Source organism: Ziziphus jujuba, chromosome 12, assembly GCF_031755915.1.
Source record: "Ziziphus jujuba cultivar Dongzao chromosome 12, ASM3175591v1".
NCBI lineage: Eukaryota > Viridiplantae > Streptophyta > Magnoliopsida > Rosales > Rhamnaceae > Ziziphus > Ziziphus jujuba.
Genome location: NC_083390.1, coordinates 5,219,231 through 5,238,328, shown reverse-complemented (window position 1 = coordinate 5,238,328; position 19,098 = coordinate 5,219,231). Strand labels below are relative to the sequence as shown.

Below are 19,098 nucleotides of genomic sequence, written 5' to 3'. Positions count from 1 at the left end.
TTTTATTTTTGAAAAACTGTACTTGATGGGCAAAAACTTGGAACTTATTTCACTGTGGTTATGTTACTAGATTTTTTATCTAATGGGGAGCTTGATGGTTTGCATAAAGTTTACACATTATAAGCTCCAAATCCAGTTTGATGGTTGTTTTATTAGTATTAAGTAGCCGGCATTGAACTAATTGACGCCTAATATTTTGGATTCTGTCATATCAGAACTTTAAAAAGGCAAAGGAAATTTATGTTGGAGTGGGAAAAGGTCATGTTCAAAGAAGAGACAGCAAGCAAGACATGCAGCTGAGAAATCACTGAAGAGGTTGGCCAACCTCACTGCTAAGGTAGAGGAGGAATAATAATGGGCCTAGAGAAATCATTGCTACCTACCCATAGTAATATCTTGGCCTTGCACTTCCTAGGTTTAATAGACACACATGAACATGATATCATTGGAAATGTTCCTTCTGATTTTAATCAATAAAAGCTTCCAAAAAGAATTAATGAACTAATCTGTGTTGAAATTTTTTTTTTATGTGCACTTCATTTCTATGCATATTGATTTCATAACTACGTAATTCATTCGTATTCACAAATTATATGAGTTTTCAATGATAGGGATTCATAAGAGAAACAGAAAACCAAAAACATAAAAACTACCGAAAGAGCTATTAAGGGTTTTAATTAACTACTAGACAAAGTAAAGAATTAAGATTGTTTATCATGAAGTAAATACCATGAGATATGTAAAAGGATATTTTCTTGAATTACAGGTTTCTCCTGAACTCAGGCTATGTTCTGTTGTATTGTAGAGTACTTGATAGGGACAAGGCTGAAAGCAATTTTTTTAGAGATGGTAAGTGACATAGCAGCTTCCTCTTCCATTTTTATATCTCCCTCTTTCATTCCATCAGGCAATTTCCTATCAAACCAGTACAACAGATTTGCAAGTCCAAGCTCCACTATAGTAGTTGCCATGGTTATTCCAGGACAAACTCTTTGACCCGATCCGAAAGGCAAGAACTAGAAATGTTGTCCCTTAAGTCAATAGGACTATCATTGAACCTTTCTAGTATAAACTCTTCAGGATTTGTCCAATATTTTGGGTCTCGTCCTATTGCCTAAGAATTGATTTGGATTGTTGTTTTTGGGTAAACTTCATAACCGTTGACTTTGAAGTGAGAAATAGTTTCTCTTGGAAGAAGCAGAGCAGCTGGTGGATGCAATCTCAGAGTCTCTTTCACTATCATCTTCAAATATTTGAAAGAATGAGGGCAAGGTTAATCAAAAGAAAACAAGGTATGAAGGATTGAAATTGATTTGAAGTGAAGGTGTATCTCGGCTTTGATGTAATAAGCTGTTGAAAAATTTGTAACAAGGCCGGTTTTAGTGTTCTCTTGGTAAGGTATATTTCTCCAAAATTCAATATATTCATTCATGGAACTGTAATACATATTTATAGCACACAAAATAGGTGTGAAAGCAACCCATGACTGGTTTTAAGGACCAATACAAATAAGTCCTTCATGGTGAAGCAAAACAACATGTGTAAAGTAACTTTGCCACATGCATCATGGTTGGTTGACAAGTGTTGCTGCCTCATTAGTTGCTTCATGGTGAAGTAGTCCTCATGCATGATGACACATGTCCTTCCATGCATTGGTTGAGAGAAAGGCCGAATGGTGAAGCTCCATGTCACCAAGTAGCTTCCATGTCACCATCCTTGTCACCAAGGTGCTTTCCATGTCATCTAGGTGCTTGGTTTTTCTTAGACCCTAATTTGGCTAGTATACTTTAAACAACATATTTTGGTGTCTTTGTGCACCAACTTATCTAGCCTAGATTACACAATTTGCTAGAATTAAAATACAAACCAAATATGAAACAAACTAGGTTAATAATTTCGGCCAAGGCATTTCAGCTTTTACCTTGCCTTGGTCTCGATTTTGCATGTTTCATGGCTAACACTTTCCATGATTCTCTAACAATATTAAAGCTGATCAATATCAATTTCACTAACTTTCCCTTTGTTTCCAATGCAATCTCTCACTTCATCTTGTGCTTTCTTCATCAGTTTTGGTTTCTTAGTCAACTCTGCCATTGCCCAAATCATAGTAATTGCTCTAGTATCTACTCCTCCTAAAAACACATTCTATTTCACATTTTTAGAGCTAATTAGCAGAAAGAAAAATATGGATTTTTATTTAAAATACAAGGCAAAACAAGTGTATATACATATATATATATATATATATATATATATATTTAGCAGATAGACATATTTCTTACCAAGAGGACTGCTTTTATATTTTCATGAGAGATCTTAGCGGCTGCAAAGCCAGTATTCTCTTTCATAAGTTTCAGCAGAACATTAATAATATCCTCATGATCTTGCTATGTTCTTCCAGAAATGATATGATTATTAATTAAATGTTGAAAAAATTGATCCAACTTTTTGAAAGTTCTTTCAAATCTTTGATGTAAACCAGATAGCCTGTCTATAAACCATCCCACATAAGGAATAAACTGAGTAGTTGGAAAGCTTGCTAACATGGCCTAAGCATCATGAACAACTTCATGAAATCTATGGCAGTCGAAACCACTCTCTTGGAAACTTGTTCCAAAAGCAATCCTAAAAACTATACTAGCAGTGAGGGAAAAAAGCTTCTTAGTAAGATTAACAGGAGTACTAGAAGAAGATGAATAAGATAATTCAGATATGGAATTTATAAGAGAATCAACTTCTTCTTCCCTAATAGATCGATATGACAGAACTCTTTTCGCGTTGAAAAGCTCAAGAACATAGATTTTCCTCCTCTCTCTCAAATAATCACCATAAGCTACAAAAGCTACGTCTAGATAATGTTAGGAAATTGAGGTATAAAACTCACAATTACAGCTGAAGTAGAAATGATAAAAATGAGAATTTGTGTGCAAAATAATCAAATAAAATACACACAAAATAATTGACAATTGTAGAAGGATTTTATTATAGCAAAAGAATAAAATAATTTCTCTCTAAAATAAAGAGAGCACAATTAACAATACCCTCTCTCTTATAATAGGAGAAAAACACACACTCTCTCTAATAAAGGAAAGACATGAATATTTAGGCGAAATTTTCTCTCTAATACACTCCTTCTCTCTATTTGTTTCTATGTGTATTTCTCACACCAAAATGGAATCACCTTCCTTCTAAAATGGGATGATGTATATATAGATGTTGGAGGCAGTAAGATTGAGGCGGTGAAGTATTTTAATTGGAGTTGAATTTCTAATGCAAGCTGTCAATAGTTGAAATCATGCTTTGCATTAATTCTTTACCACTTATACGTGCAAGTTCTACATTCTTCCCCCTCCTCTACACTCTTCCACCTCCTTTGACTGGTCAATTTACTTAATTGATAAGCAAATGTGGGTTTACTTGCCACCACATATCTCCCACTTAAAGCCTCTTTTGCTATAAGCCTTCTATCCTTTCTACTTGCCATTTCATTTCCATGCTTGCTTATGTTTCTGCTAGGCCAATAGATGATCTACACCACACAAACTTGTCAGTACTAATTGACTTTGTCAGAAAATCTACCAGGTTGTCTCTAGTATGGATTTTCTATAGATCCACACTTCCTTCTTCCATCTTCTCATGAACAAAGTGAAATGGAACTTGTATGTGTTTTGTTTTCGAGTGGTATGCTGGATTCTTTGCTAGATGCAAAGCACTCTGACTATCACAAAACAGAGTTATTTTCTCTTGTTTGTGTCCAAGCTCTTCCAGTACCATTTGCAACCAAATTGCCTCTTTGCTAGCTTGTGAAGCTGCAATATATTCTACTTCCATTGTACAGGTAGCCACGACGGATGTAGTTTTGAAATCCAGCTTACAGTTCCTCCAGTAAGAGTAAACACATATCCCGTGGTGGACTTGCTTTTGTCAAGATCACCTACATAATCCGAATCAACATAGCCTCTGACAGTAAAGTCTGATCCTCCATAATATAATGCAGCATTTAAGGTACCCTTCACATATTTTAGGATCCTCTTCACAATATTCCAATGCTCTCTACCAGGATTCTCCATGTACCGACTAACAGCTCCCATTGCTTGTGCAATGTCTGGTATTGTGCATACCATAACGAACATTAAACTACCCACTGCTGATGCATATGGTACTCGAGAGATTTCCATTCGTCCTTTCTCGTTGCTAGGACTCATACTTGAGGATAACTTGAAATTAATAGGAAGAGGGGTAAGAATTGGCTTACAATTTTGCATGTTCAAACGCTGCAAAATTTTCTTCACGTAATTTTTCTGAGAAAGCCATAACTTCCTATTATTTCTGTCTTGGCAGATTTGCATCCATAGAATCTTGTTTGCTGGTCCCAACTCCTTCATTTCAAACTCCTTAGCCAACTCTGCCTTTCAATCTTTAATACGATCTTTGTTGGGGCCTGCTATCAACATGTCATCAACATATAACAGCAAAATAATAAAATCACCATCATTAAATCTCTTGTAATAAGCACAAGAATCTGAATTAAGTTTGTTGTATCTAAAGCTCATGATGAAGGAATCAAATCTTTTATACCAACATCTTGGCGTCTGTTTGAGACCATATAGAGATTTGTTCAACCTGCAAACCAAGTTCTCTTTTCCTTTTTCTTCAAAACCTTTTGGTTAGAGCATATAAATCTCTTCTTCAAGTTTTCCATGAAGAAATGCAGTTTTGACATCCAATTGCTTTAAATACAAGTAAAATGTAGCATACATTTCCAGGACCACACGAACTATTGTAAGTCGAACAATAGGAGAAAATATCTCATTGAAATCAATACCTTTTTTCTTAGCAAATCCTTTCACCACCAATCTAGCATGACAACGCTCCACTTGGTCATTGCTATCTCGTTTGATCTTATAAACCCATTTGTTACGATAGACTTCCTTCCCTGTGGTAATGGAACAAGATCCTATGTCTTGTTTTTATGGAGAGCTTCAATTTCTTCTTGCATTGCTGCCATCCACAGAGAAGCTTCTGGGCTTTTTTTAGACTCCTGGAACGTTGATGGCTCTCCATCTTCTGTTAGAAGACAGTATGCAACATTACCCTCCATAATATATTTTGAGTGCCAAGCTGGTTCTCTCCTCTTCCTAGTTGACCGTCAAATTTGTGGAGTTGCAAACTCAGCTTGCTCTTATTCATCGTGCTCCGATGCTGCTTCAGAAGAATCCAGAACATTTTGTTCTTCCCTTTCTTTGACTTAAACTATAGTAGTCTCTAGTTTCTCTTTCAACGTGCTATCATTTTTGTTTTCTTATATTTTATCTTCAGTAAATATCACATCTTGGCTGATTATTACCTTATGGGTAGTGGGGTCCCACAAGCGGTACCCTTTAGCTCCATCAGTATACCTTAAGAAAATACATTTTCTGGATTTTGGATCTAGCTTTGATGTTTATTGGGTAATGTATATAACATAAACAAGACTTCCAAATATATGTAAGTGAGAATAATTAGCTGGCTTACCAGTCCACATCTCCATTGGCATTTTTAGATCAATTACAGTTGATGGTGACTGATTGATCACATAGCAGGCGGTCTTGATTGCTTCTGCCCAAAATGACTTGGCCATCCCTGCAATTCTCAACATTGCTCTTGTACGTTCCAATAAGGTTCTGTTCATTCACTCTGCTACTCCATTTTGTTGTGGAGTGTACGCCACTATGAATTGCCTCTCGATACCTTCTTGTTGACAGAAGCTATCAAATTCTGCACCAGTATATTCTCTTCCATTGTCCGTCCTCAAACACTTGATCTTCTTCTCAGATTCAAGTTCCACCCACACTTTGAATACTTTAAAAACTGGAAATACATCCACTTTCCTTTTGATTGGATATACCCAACATCTCCTAGAGTAATCATCAATAAAAGAAACAAAGTATCTTGCACCCCCTAGGGACAGAACTGGTGCTTGCCAAACATCGGAGTGGATCAACTCTAAGATAGCTTTGCTTCTAGCATTAGATCTGCTAAACTTTAATCTATGCTGCTTACTAATACCACAATGCTCACAAAATGGTAATGAAACCTTTTTGGGTCTTGGAAGAAGCTTCTCTTTCTTGTCGTGTTTCTCCTTTAAGCATGTACAGATTTGCTACTATCTTTTCCGCTTTCATCACCACAAGCGCGCCTTTAACTATTTTCATGATTCCATCTTGAATATGGGTTTTGCACCCACTATTGTCTAACTGTCCCAAAGACAATAGATTTTTCTTTAGGCCTTTCACATGTTGTACCTTCTGGATAGTGTGAACTGTACCATCATACATCTTCAATTTAATGGTACCAATACTAGCAATCTCCAAGGCATGATCGTCTTCCATGGATACAGATCCTCCCGAGATAGGTTCATATTGGTGGAACCATTTTCTACGGGGGGTCATATGCCATGTTGCTCCTAAGACCATAAGCCAAATATCAGCAAATTTTCTTCTGCCTTCGGTAACTATTGTTGCTTCGCTGTATAAAATTTCACCATCATCTGAGGTACTTGTGACATAACCTTGAACTTTTGATGACTCAACAACTTTTCTTTTAGCTTCTTCATTCTTCTTAAGATGCCTACACTTTCTTTTGTAGTGCCCTTTCTTGCCACAGTAATGACACTTGACATTCTTCTTGCTTCTGGATTTTGACTTACTCTGATTTTGACTCCCATTGGGGCCACGTTCCGTTGATCTCCCTCTCGTCATCGCCAAAGCTTTAACTTGTTGTGAGCTTCCCGATTTGTCTTAACTTCTTCCAGAACCGCGGCTGCAATATCATCGAAGACTAAAATTTCTACGCTGTTGGTTATGTTGACAATGAGTTGATCATACAAATCAGGTAGACTTTGAAATAAAATTTCAGCACGTTCACCAATATCGATGTTCTGCCCCATTTCCGTGAGTTGTGAAAATAAAGTATTGAGGGTGTTGATGTGGTCTATCACAGTAGTTGACTCCATCATCCAAAGAGTGTAAAGCCTTATTTTTAAGAAAATTTTGTTGTGTAATGATTTGGCCTTGTGCAATTTGGTGAGAGTGTCCCAAATTTCTTTTGCAGTTTTTTTCTCTACCACGCTTGACAATATTTCATTGGCTAGTGCGAGATGCAGATTAGCAATAGCATTGCCATTCATCTCATTCCACTTATCATCATCAAGGAACTCCGTGGGCCTTTCGCCAATTGCCGCTAAGTAGTTATCTTTTCTTAAAATTGTTTTTATTTTCGTTTTCCACAATGAGAAATTATGCCCATTGAATTTTTCTATTTCGTACTTTGCTGCCATGTTGCAGATACCTATGAACCAGGCTCTAATACTACTTGTTAGGAAATTGAGGCATAAAACTCACAATTACAGCTGAAGTAGAAATGATAAAAATGAGAATTTGTGTGCAAAATAATCAAATAAAATACACACAAAATAATTGGCAATTGTAGAAGGATTTTATTATAGCAAAAGAATAAAATAATTTCTCTCCAAAATAAGGAGAGAACAATTAACAATACTCTCCCTTTTATAATAGGAGAAAAACACATACTCTCTAACAAAGGAAAGACACGAATATTTAGGTGAAATTTTCTCTCTAATACTCTCCTTCTCTCTCTTTGTTTCTATGTGTATTTCTCACACTAAAATGGAATCACCTTCCTTCTAAAATGGGATGATGTATATATAGATGTTGAAAGCGGTAAGATTGAGGCGGTGAAGTATTTTAATTGAAGTTGAATTTCTAATGCAAGTTGTCAATAGTTGAAATCATACTTTGTATTAATTCTTTGCCACCTATACGTGCAAGTTCTACATTCTTCCACCTCCTTTGACTAGTCAATTTACTTAATTGATAAGCAAATGTGGCTTTACTTGCCACCACAGATAATTGTAAGTGAGTATTCTAGCATCTGCCAATGGAGGTCTGCTACAAGAATTAAGATCGTTGGTCTTTAATACGATTCTTGCAGCCTCTGCAGAGGAGATTATGAGAGTCGGTACACTTCCTAGTTGAAGAAACATTATAGGGCCATATTTTTTGGCAAGCTTACATAAAGACTGGTGAGGCAAAGCTCCAAGCTGGTGCAAGTTTCCGATTATTGGAAGCTTTGGGGGAGCTTGTGGGAGGTTCTTCTTCTGTACACAATCTAGTTTTGACTTCTTTTTCATGAAATAGAGTAGAGGTAGGAGAAGAAGTAGAAACAGAAGCAACACTGGAGCATCTAGAGCCATTTAATTTCTCACAGCTTAACAAAGATCTCTGCAACAAAATTTCTTACTTTTATATAAGGATATTCTGATTTTAACGAAATTTGGTATAGTATGGAAACGAAGATGTGGTGAGGCGTGTCTCGTACTCCTATATCTATATTATCTATAGTAATAGTAAAAGTGGGAATGGAAAGTGAGATGGCACTTTTTGTAATAAAATGTGTTAGGGTTATGTATTAAGTCACCATGAAATTAGGGTGTTTTTGTAACTTTATTCAAATATTATAGTTATTTATTAAGCCAACTTTTTTGGTTTTTTCAATGGTGCATTTATTCTATTTAAGCTTTCTTCTAGAAGGAATCAATTCAATTTTTTTTTTCTTTTGCTATATACCATTTATAATTCTATCTACCTATATAAGAATCAATGTATGTTACTTTCTCTGTTTCTTTGTCTCCTTAAAAAAATCAATTGTTTTCTATGGATTTTAGACCAGTAATTTCATGAAACTTTTTGAAAATTCATAGCTAATTCTCTTTCAAACAATACACAAAGTCCTTACTTCATTATTTGCACATCAAACAAAGAAGAAATGTTTACTGAAAATCTAATACTTTGTTGATTTAAATAGATATATATATATATATATATATTTGGGTATGTGTAACATCTATGCCTAACAAGGAAAAATATATAAGACTCACGTGGGAGTTCAATGGTGAGAGCACCACAGCCTGGCCAATGGACGCTGCGTTCGAGTTTTTGGGGTGGGAAGGCCTAGGGGCATAGCATAAAATAAAAAAAGGAAAAATATATAATAAAAAACATTGAATGAAAGGATAAATTTGAAAATTGATTAGAAAGTTATAAAAGTAAATATAATACTACATAAGTCCAAAATTGTACTAAAATAACAACTTGCTGACTTGGATATGAAGCAACAGCACACAAAATGTCGCAACAATTCCTACATATACATCTCAACTTATGAGCACATATACCATGACAACAATATATCAAAATAAAACTAGCTTAAAACATGAAAACTACTCTTTTTTTTTCTGCTATTTATATTTCGAAATTGAACAGTACAAGATGCTCATAGATTCTTAAGGATAGCAAAAAGTTGGGATCACATAAACATCCTTATCAAATTTCTATATGAAGGTGGTAACACATTATAAATCTGATGTGTTACACAATCCAATAATATGCTGCCATGTCATCTTCTATATGCCCCCAGTGGTTTAATGCCACATCACATATTTAATTCAATTTTTTTTTTAAACAAAAAACTTCACCTTCTTGCCAAAGACAAACGTTTCTCTCTCTAAATCCGTTTTTGAGCAAGCGTTATCTCTAAACCCATTTTTGAATGCAGCCATTCGTAAAATGGAAGACAAGACTCTTGAAAATAAATAAATAAATAAAAACTTAAAAAAAAAGAAGAAAAAAGACAAGGGAGGAAGGGAGAAAGGCTGAAAAACTTACTTATTTATCAATGCAAGATCCTGTAAAATAAGAAAGATTTCATTGTGTAGATCCGATAAAACAACATGATTTTCATTACAAAAAGCTTCAGATTCTGTCAACAATGGTAAAATGCGCTCAGATCGGAAAAACCCTTAAGGAAGAAAGAATGGCAACCTAATTCTAAACTATGAATTTTTATTTCCATTTTTAATAAAAAAACAATTTTAAATGACATGGCAATCTATCATTAGCTTGTGGTAACACATATGGAAGTTTTTCTTGTCAGGACCCGTCCAAAATTCCCCTCCGGAACCCTAGACAAGCCCTGATCCCAAGGAAACCCTACCGGACCCTCCAAAGGAAAATCCGGCAGAACCTCCCCTAAGGGTTGGACTTACCACAATTTTCCTGTACTGAAACACACTTCTATATTCATCCCTATATTCCTCCTGCAATACTACAAATTGATTCCACAATTTTACAACACTTCATATGAATAACAGTAATCCAGTGCATAAATAATACATAAGTGTCCAGGACAGTATACAGAGCTTCATGAAGTACTATTAAGCATAGAATACAACAAGGAGGAAAGAAATATTACAATTGAAATAAACGAATACAAAGGTACTTCTCGAACTAAGACAGCGACGGAGATTTGGTTCGCTCCGGAAGAACGTCTACCACCCCTTGCACCTAAGGGAACGGAATTTAAAAACGTGAGATGCTAATCATCTCAGTGAGTCACTCTATCTACTAAACACTTTGAATATTAATAATATAACAAATAAAGGGATTTAATTAATACCAACAATTAAATAAATAAATAAATAATAAACAATTGAAAGTAATAATTTCTCTCAAAATCCTCACTATTCACTCCGTTGGAAATATTCCCTTTTTAAAACATTTTCACAAAATCCGATATTCGTATTTCCCGAAAAACCAAGGGATCAATTAATTTAATAAACAATAGATAAATACCTCAAATATAAATAAAATGTAATAAAATATAATAAATAATTTTTCAACACTTTGGGGTTTGAAAATTCTTTATCCGAAAATTTATACTTGACGCACCACACCATATACCAGTGATGCCCTCCGATACCCAGCGTCCCGAGCACCGACTGGCGGGAAGATTAAAGAGAGAAACTTGCATACGGCACTTCGGCGTCCCGACAGTACCACTGCTGAAATCGTCATCTCGGTCGTGGAGGGGGGTGGCTATGTGCACTATATAAAACTTACCTGCCCTCGGTCCAATGGCAACTCACGGGAGACATAATAACTTGCGCGCTAACCACATATACACCGGAACACCAATACTGTATGAGTGCGTTTAAAATAATTATTAATTTAATTATTACCGTACCGATTTTCCAAAAATCACCGTGGAAAATATACCAGTTTTCAATTTCACCATCCCACATTTTCCTTTAACATACCCGGTACGAAACCATCAATAACAATATAAAAATAATTTTTTCTCGTAGCACAAAGTCCATCAAATAATATTCCACGGGCATAATTATAAAATTTAAACCACCAATTTAAACAAATAATTTCCTTAAAATATTTAAACCAATTATGCCCAAAAATAATATTAAAACCACATACGATTTATTACTGAAAATACCTTGCTCATGCGTAATAAATAAAATTAAATCACCATAATAAAAATCGGGGTTTTTGAATAACCCAAAATTCCGTTTAGCACCAACAAACATATATGTACTTGTAAAATAATAATTTTCCACAATTATAATTAAATTGCACCACATGAGCATAATTGCAGATATCAATTAAACACCAAATAAATATAATTAATTATCCCAAAATATTTTTAAATGTGGGTCACTCACCTTAAGCACGTATATCAGCTAAGATCCTCCGCAGGATCAACTCCACTACCCACACGTGCACCTAAAACATCCACAATACACCAAACCAAATATATTAATATTTTAATCGGATAACTCCCAAATGGATACCCGGGGAGCGAACACAAACGATAACCAAAATTGACGAGTAGTATACCGAATCGAAGCTTGAATGACGAGGATCACGGATCCGGTCTTACTTCCCGGAGATCGGACCCGAGGTGGCCGGAATCTCGCTGGAAAGCTTTCGGGATTCAACTCTTCGATTCTCCCAAACCATTGCGAATTGGAGGAAAAGGACGCCGGATTTGGATTCAGGGGGTCGGAATTAGTGGAGAGGGACCGGAGACAGGACTGGATACTCGCCGGAACAGGGATTTCTCCGGCAAGCAGTCGCGGTCACCGGCAACCATCGCAGGCGGCGGTGCGTGCGGTGGCTGATGGCCGTGATTTTTGGAGGTTTTGTAGCTTGAAGGGAGAAGGTTCCAATGGAACCGGCGGTGACAAGAACGGAGGCCGGAATGTGGAGATCTCGGCGGTTGAAGGATTCGGCACCGCCGCCGGAAAAAGCCCCGATCCGGGCGCGTTGCCGGTCGATTGGCCGTGGGATTTTGGGGTTCGGCCGGGAATGAGGAGGCGCTCCCGTCTGGCCGGCGTTTGTAGCAAGAATCGGTCAGAAAATTTGACAACTCCGGTGGCCGGCGATTCTCTCTCTCTCTCCTCTCTCTCTTTCTCTCTCCTCCCCCGTCATTTTTGTCAAATAAAAGCCACCGTGGGTGACACTGTTCACCCACATGGATCAATCAGGTGTCGACACGTGGCGTTACTGTGCACTTAAGCCAGATATAATAAAATATTACGGTATCCGGCAAACTTCACACGTCCATAACTTTTTAACCAGATGTTCAATTTAAGCATGCCACTAGTCTATGAACTCGTATCGACGAGTACTTTACAACCATACAACAGTCAAAACAAAATTATACAACGATAAAAAGTCAACTCCCGACACCTTTTAGACAGTTTGCACCTCGACTTGTTTTGCCCATAACTTTCAAACCGTAGCTCCGTTTTTGACGTGCTACTAGTCTACAAACTCGGGGCATCATGCACTTCGCCACGGTCAACTAGAAATTTCAACTGGAATAAAAAGTCAACTTTTGACCTACTCGGTCAACGATCAACCTTGGTCAACGTGCAAAAATTCCGACATGGTTTGGGACGGGGTGTTACATTTCTAATCTAAAAAAATGTTTCTTTCAATTATTGTGAATTGATTAAAATATATAAGAAGTAGATAACAGTTCCAACTGTCCCTATACCAAGATATAAAATAAAGAGAAAGGAAAAAAAAAAAAAAAAAAAACCTAAGTAAATCGATTCTCATAATTTTGTCACACCTAAATATATTATAAGATAATGTATATGGACCTATTCAATGTTCCAAACAATTTGACGTATGTGATGTAAAATTAGACTAAAATTTTATTGTCCGATAAGGTTGATTTGTCAAAATTTTTATCAAATATTTTGATATATGAAACTAAAGTTCAGATTTAGATATTATAGTCATTGAAAGCTATATAAGATATTTATCATATAAATTTAGGACCAATTGGGCCCACATTTAAGCAATGGGGTCTAACTGGATAAGAAAATGGTAGGTGTTGATTAGTTTTGAGAAAAAATGGATAAGTATATAACTGACCGTGAATGGACGTATATAAGTTGAACATTCTTGCATGCCATAAACGTTTGTTTTGGCCTTACAATACCCGCTTCTTTTAGCATCGATAAAAGATGAACAAATTTGTGACAACTGAAGTCCCAAAATTGATAAAGAGAGAGCTTAGTTTAAGAGCTCTAATGCCGTTCCATACCCTTCTCTTGCTTCCTCTTCTTCTAATTCTTTCCCTACTCTTTGTCATGAAAAAGAAAATAAAATTTCATCATGAGACTGAAAGCACCATGATCAATCTTCCACCAGCCCCCACCAAAGCTTCCTATTATAGGCAACCTGCACCAACTTGGTGAGCTATCCCACCAATCTTTGTTTAAACTTGCCAACAAATATGGCCCTGTCATGCTTCTTCATCTTGGTGGTACCCCAACGGTGATAGTCTCGTCCATGGAGGCTGCGAAAATGGTCTTGAAACTTCATTACCTAAACTGTTGCAGTAGACCTTCATCCGCCGGTCCTCGAAGACTTAGTTACAACTTTAGGGACATTGCTTTCGCTCCTTATGGAGATTACTCTGGAGAGAAATGAAGAAAATATGTTTTTTTGAGCTGTTTACCGTGAAGAGGGTTCAGTCTAGGGAAGAAGAATTGGAACTCGATGGCTTTCATGTCGAAATCTTCGACTTCTTCTACTCCTGCTAATCTTACTGAGAAGCTCTTTGTCTTGACTGCTAGTGTGGTTTTCAAAATTGCTTTTGGAAAAAGTTTTCAAGGGAGTAATTTTGATAACCATAGATTTAATGAAGTTATTCATGAAGGTGAGGCAGTATTGGGGAGCTATTTTGCTTCTGAGTGTGTTCCATATGTGGGATGGATTATAGATAGAATCACAGGCACGCATCAAAGAGTTGAAGGTGTATTAAGGAGTTGGATCATTTTTTACAACAAGTAATTGATGATCATCAAAGTTCTGAGTGATCATCAAAGTTCTGAGAGAAAAAAGACAAGACCAAGATGACATTATTGACGTGCTTCTGATGATAGTTAAAGAGCAGAAGTCAGGATTTGGTGCTGCTATGCTATCTGAAGTCAATATCAAAGCAGTCCCCATGGTAAGCTATAGATATAATAAATCTCCATTTATATAATGTTATAATGTATTATGAATTCTTCAATAATTTTCTGCTGACCCTTGTCATGTAGTTTTTGGGGCATCGAATGTCTGATTACATGTAACTAATAGGATATTTGATCCCAATTACATGTAATAGGATGGGAAGGATCTAGCATAAACTGGTTGACAATGCCTTGCAGAATAAAATGTTGGAATTCTATATATATATACATATATATATATTTTATTATTTTGATTATATGTTTTGTGAAACAGAATATGTTTTTAGCTGGAGTAGATACTGGTGCAATAACCATGATATGGGCAATGGCAGAGCTGGCTAAGAAACCAGAATTAATGAAGAAGGCACAAGATGAAGTCAGAAATATGATTGGCGATAAAGGAAAAGTCAGTGAAAGTGACATTGACCAACTTCAGTACCTGAAAATGATAATAAAAGAAACTTTAAGATTGCATCCACCAGCTCCTTTGCTAATTCCAAGAGAAACCATGTCCCACTCCAAAATCAATGGTTACGATATTTTTCCAAAAATGCTAATCCAAGTGAATGCCTGGGGAATTGGACAAGACCCCAAGTATTGGGAAAATCCAAAAGAATTCATCCCTAAAAGGTTCACTAAATAATTCTATTGATTTAAAAATTCATCAAAAACCTCCCTCCAATATAACTTTCATCCAGCCAATTACTTATTTTATTGATTTGTCAGGTGGTAAGCCACTAACACTTATAACTAGAAGCTCATGATTTAAAACACATTAGAATGGGAGAGTGGGGAAATAAATATTGTAAATGATTAAAAAAAAATATATATATATATCAATTTTCACTGGTTTGACTTATAAAATTCCATTTCTACCCTTTGTACGATATAAAATAGGTGCACTACCGTTTGACAGTTCTGTTTTTAAAATATATCCAATTACTATTTTGCTATTTGTAAATTTAATAATTTTTTTTTAATTTGATATATAGAATCTTCTAATAAAATAAATATCTATTTCATCAAATATAAGAAAAACAATTAAAATTTCTATTATAATCAGAAAACATCTCATCACCATATAAATGTATGTTCTTTGTTAATAAATGTGGATAAATTGAAGATACAAAATAAATATTTGTTCCCTTGAATTGAAAAAAAATATATATATATATATATTATGAACTCTACTTCAATAAAGAATGAAGGCATTAAAAGGAGCCTGAATTTTCTTCAGGAAATGGCCGATTTGGGTAAGAGAAAATTAACCTTTTCTCTTAAATGTAAAAGGAAAATTGATGGAAAAGGGTGTTTCATAAGAAAGAAGTCATGACTCCCGTGCACTAAAATATTGCACGAAACAAGGCCATTTAATTTTTTTAAACTTTTATTCCGTTAAATGAAGTTCAACTCTATACTTTGACTTCGTTCAACCCATCTCCGTTAGAATTAACAGAAAACAAATAAAGGCAAGGGAGGCAACTGACGAACTTCAAAACAAGTGGTCGTGATATATACCAAACCTCAAGTGATCAATAAAGAGTGAATTAATTATTAATAAATTTTAATAAAATAATTTATTATGGATACGGAAATCCAATAAAGGTAATGAACCTAATATTACTTTTATCAAATGACCAAAATATTACTTGTATAAAATATATATATATATATATATCTATATATTTACTGCTAGATTAAACAATTATTGTATTGCAAAAAATAAAATTTAAACAATTATTGGTATGCTCCTCTTTGCATTATTTATGTGAGAATTAATAAATCAATTCAAACTTTTATGCCAATCTGATCCTAAAGTTTTGTCCAGCCCAAATTATTAGGCCGAATTTTTAAAAGAATTATTTTTAATCGAAGACGTAATATTTAAGTTTTATATTATAACCATTGTTTAAAATGCTTCGTAAATTTTAATTAAATAATATTAAATTGTTCAATACACATTAAGTGAACAATAATAATAGATATATATTTAATCCACATCATCAAATTGATGTTTTTTATTAATCACTTTCTGAAGCAAAAGTGATATCTATTACTCATTTCCAAACCATCCTAATTTTGATTTACTCTTTTATACTAAAATCATAATGGAACTTTGGGCATTTTGATAAATTATATATTTCCTATAAATATATAACCATTTTCTTTTATTGGTTGACATAAATGTTGAAATATCAATTTGCTAATTAAGGATCATCTATAAGCTTTTATTTTACTCAAGGAGAATTTAACTGAAAGAAAACAAACCAGATCGTAGTCATTATAAAAAATGAACTAAAACAGAGAAATTATTTGGGAGAAACCTCACGTAATTGACTAAACAAATACAATGATATTGGACGGTAATAAAGTCGATGACTAAACTTATAATTGTAAAAAGATAACTCCCATATCCCAAAGTAGAAAGCGAAATTTGGCTTCACGACAATTCAAATTCTTATATGGCTATGTGCCTATTGACAAACTGTCAATAGACACAGGATTTAGTTCTGTTCAAACAATAGCCCACAGAGTAAGAAAAATGGTTCTTAACCCAATATGGCATTATTCATTATATGTATTTTACGTTTTTAATGTCATGTGAAACTAGATATTAATTATAATTTATAATACAAATAATTTTGTTCTTAGGGTTAAGGGTTACGATTGATCCTTTCTCAACAGTTTGATTTGACGTCCAGTGGCCATACGCCTAACACATGCTAGAGCGATTGAATTGGATTCATAGAATGACTTCCGAAGCCAATAATAGGTTGGAAGGTAATTTTCATGCGTATTTATGCATTAAGAATATCACAAACATGGGTGGTTATTGATTGTCATTCTTGGGTGATGTTGCTCCCTTGCAATAATTTAGTATATAAGCCCCCACGTCCTTGCCAAAAGCTTGAAACTAATCATTGGAAAACTCAATCAATTTCTTTCAAAATTTTTGATATATTGTGTAATTTAATTGTGAACTTTTTAAACGGATAAATGAGTTAAAAGATAAATTAATTAAATATTATTATATTATTTAATAAATAAATTTGATAAATATTTTAATAATTTTAATATTATTTATTGTTAATTCATTCAATAACACTAAGACTATCTACTGCTCTAGAAGAGATCTATTTATAACGTTTATAACCTTTTAATTGTGTGGATGTGTAATATTATTCATACGAAACAACAAATTTGATATTAATTTTATTGGAGTACGTCAAGTTACCATGATGAGTTCCAAGAATAAAGCGTAGACAAATTTCGGTAGCTTTGAAGAAATATGATTATCGCAAATTCCAAAGTAACTAGATGAGCAATAATGTCATCCCATATGTCATCCAAGAATTCAAAGCCAAATTGTTTTTCCATATCATCTATTTCTATTGGAAACACTAAATTGAATATCAAACGGGAGGTTTAAAATTTCAGTATTGATATAACTATTAAAATTTAAAATACAAAAATATCAATAAAAATATCAAAAATTAATTAATTTTAATAAAAACTTATAAAAAAATAAAAATTGATGAAAATTTATTTAAAAATAAAAATTTTTATTAAAATTTAAAATTAGTTTATTTAATTAATTATTAAAATTATAAAAACATTAAATGGATACTATAATTTTCTTAATCAATCGATTTATAATAAATATTAATAGTTAAAAATATATTATTATTAATTAAAAAATATAAACAAATATATATTTACTAAAATTATTTATTATTTAATATATATATATATATAACAATTATTTTAAGTATTTTATAAATATTATTTCAATACTATAAAAAACTTCTGGTTGGTTAAGAATTGTTCGTATTTTTTTTTCTCATTTTAAAAAGTAAAATGTAAGAAGTAATTATTAAAAAAAATGTATTTTCTTGATAATTTTACATGTAATTATTAATAAACCATTGATATCGAAATTTTGAATATTAATTTGTAAAAAATATATTTCCTACATATCTTTCAATTTTTATCTATGTTATAGTTTTTATTTACTTTATAATATTTATATAAATATTAAATTTATTATTGTAAAAAAAAATAATAGATTGATAAACTTGTAACTTGTGATATTAATTTTTCCTAAAAATATGATAGGTAGACTTGTTTAATGTAACTTTAGACATTATTTATTAAATGTGATTTTTTTTTTAATTTTGGTTTGCCTACTTATTGGAAGAAAATTAAAAGATAAAATAAACTATTAATAATTTTAATTTGGTAAAAATTTTTACTAAACATGAATAATATTCATAAAAATTTCTGATAAAAAATTTAACCAAAAAACATAGATATTTCCAAAATTTCTATAGAAATTTATTGAAATTTCTTAAAAATCTATACAAATTTCATGGAAATTTATGAAATTTTCAAAGAAATTATATATATATATATATATATATTTTTACCAAATTGTGAAGGATTTGATGTGGATATTATGATGAAAATCTTCATGAAATTATAGAAAAATATCTAAAATTTTGATACATATTATGGAAATTATATCTGTTTTCACTTGGAAGTTAAATTTTCTTTCGGTCTGTTTAAAAAATGAAAATTTCATAGAAATTTTGCGCAAAATTTTGATATTTTAAACTCCTCAAGCCATGTACACAAACACCCTTTTTTTTTTTTTTCCCTTTTAAATGGTTTAAAAAATAGATATTAGCGATGTCCACAATCTTGAATGGTAC

General features: G+C 33.4%; 2 pseudogenes; one reads left to right on the top strand and one right to left on the bottom strand.

Annotated features, from left to right (window-relative positions):
- Positions 1-735: 735 nt before the first annotated feature.
- Positions 736-8,442, bottom strand: LOC112493071 (cytochrome P450 71B20-like; annotated as a pseudogene).
- Positions 8,443-13,565: 5,123 nt separating this feature from the next.
- LOC107428439 (cytochrome P450 71B37-like) lies at positions 13,566-15,166 on the top strand (annotated as a pseudogene).
- The last annotated feature ends 3,932 nt before the right edge of the window (positions 15,167-19,098 follow it).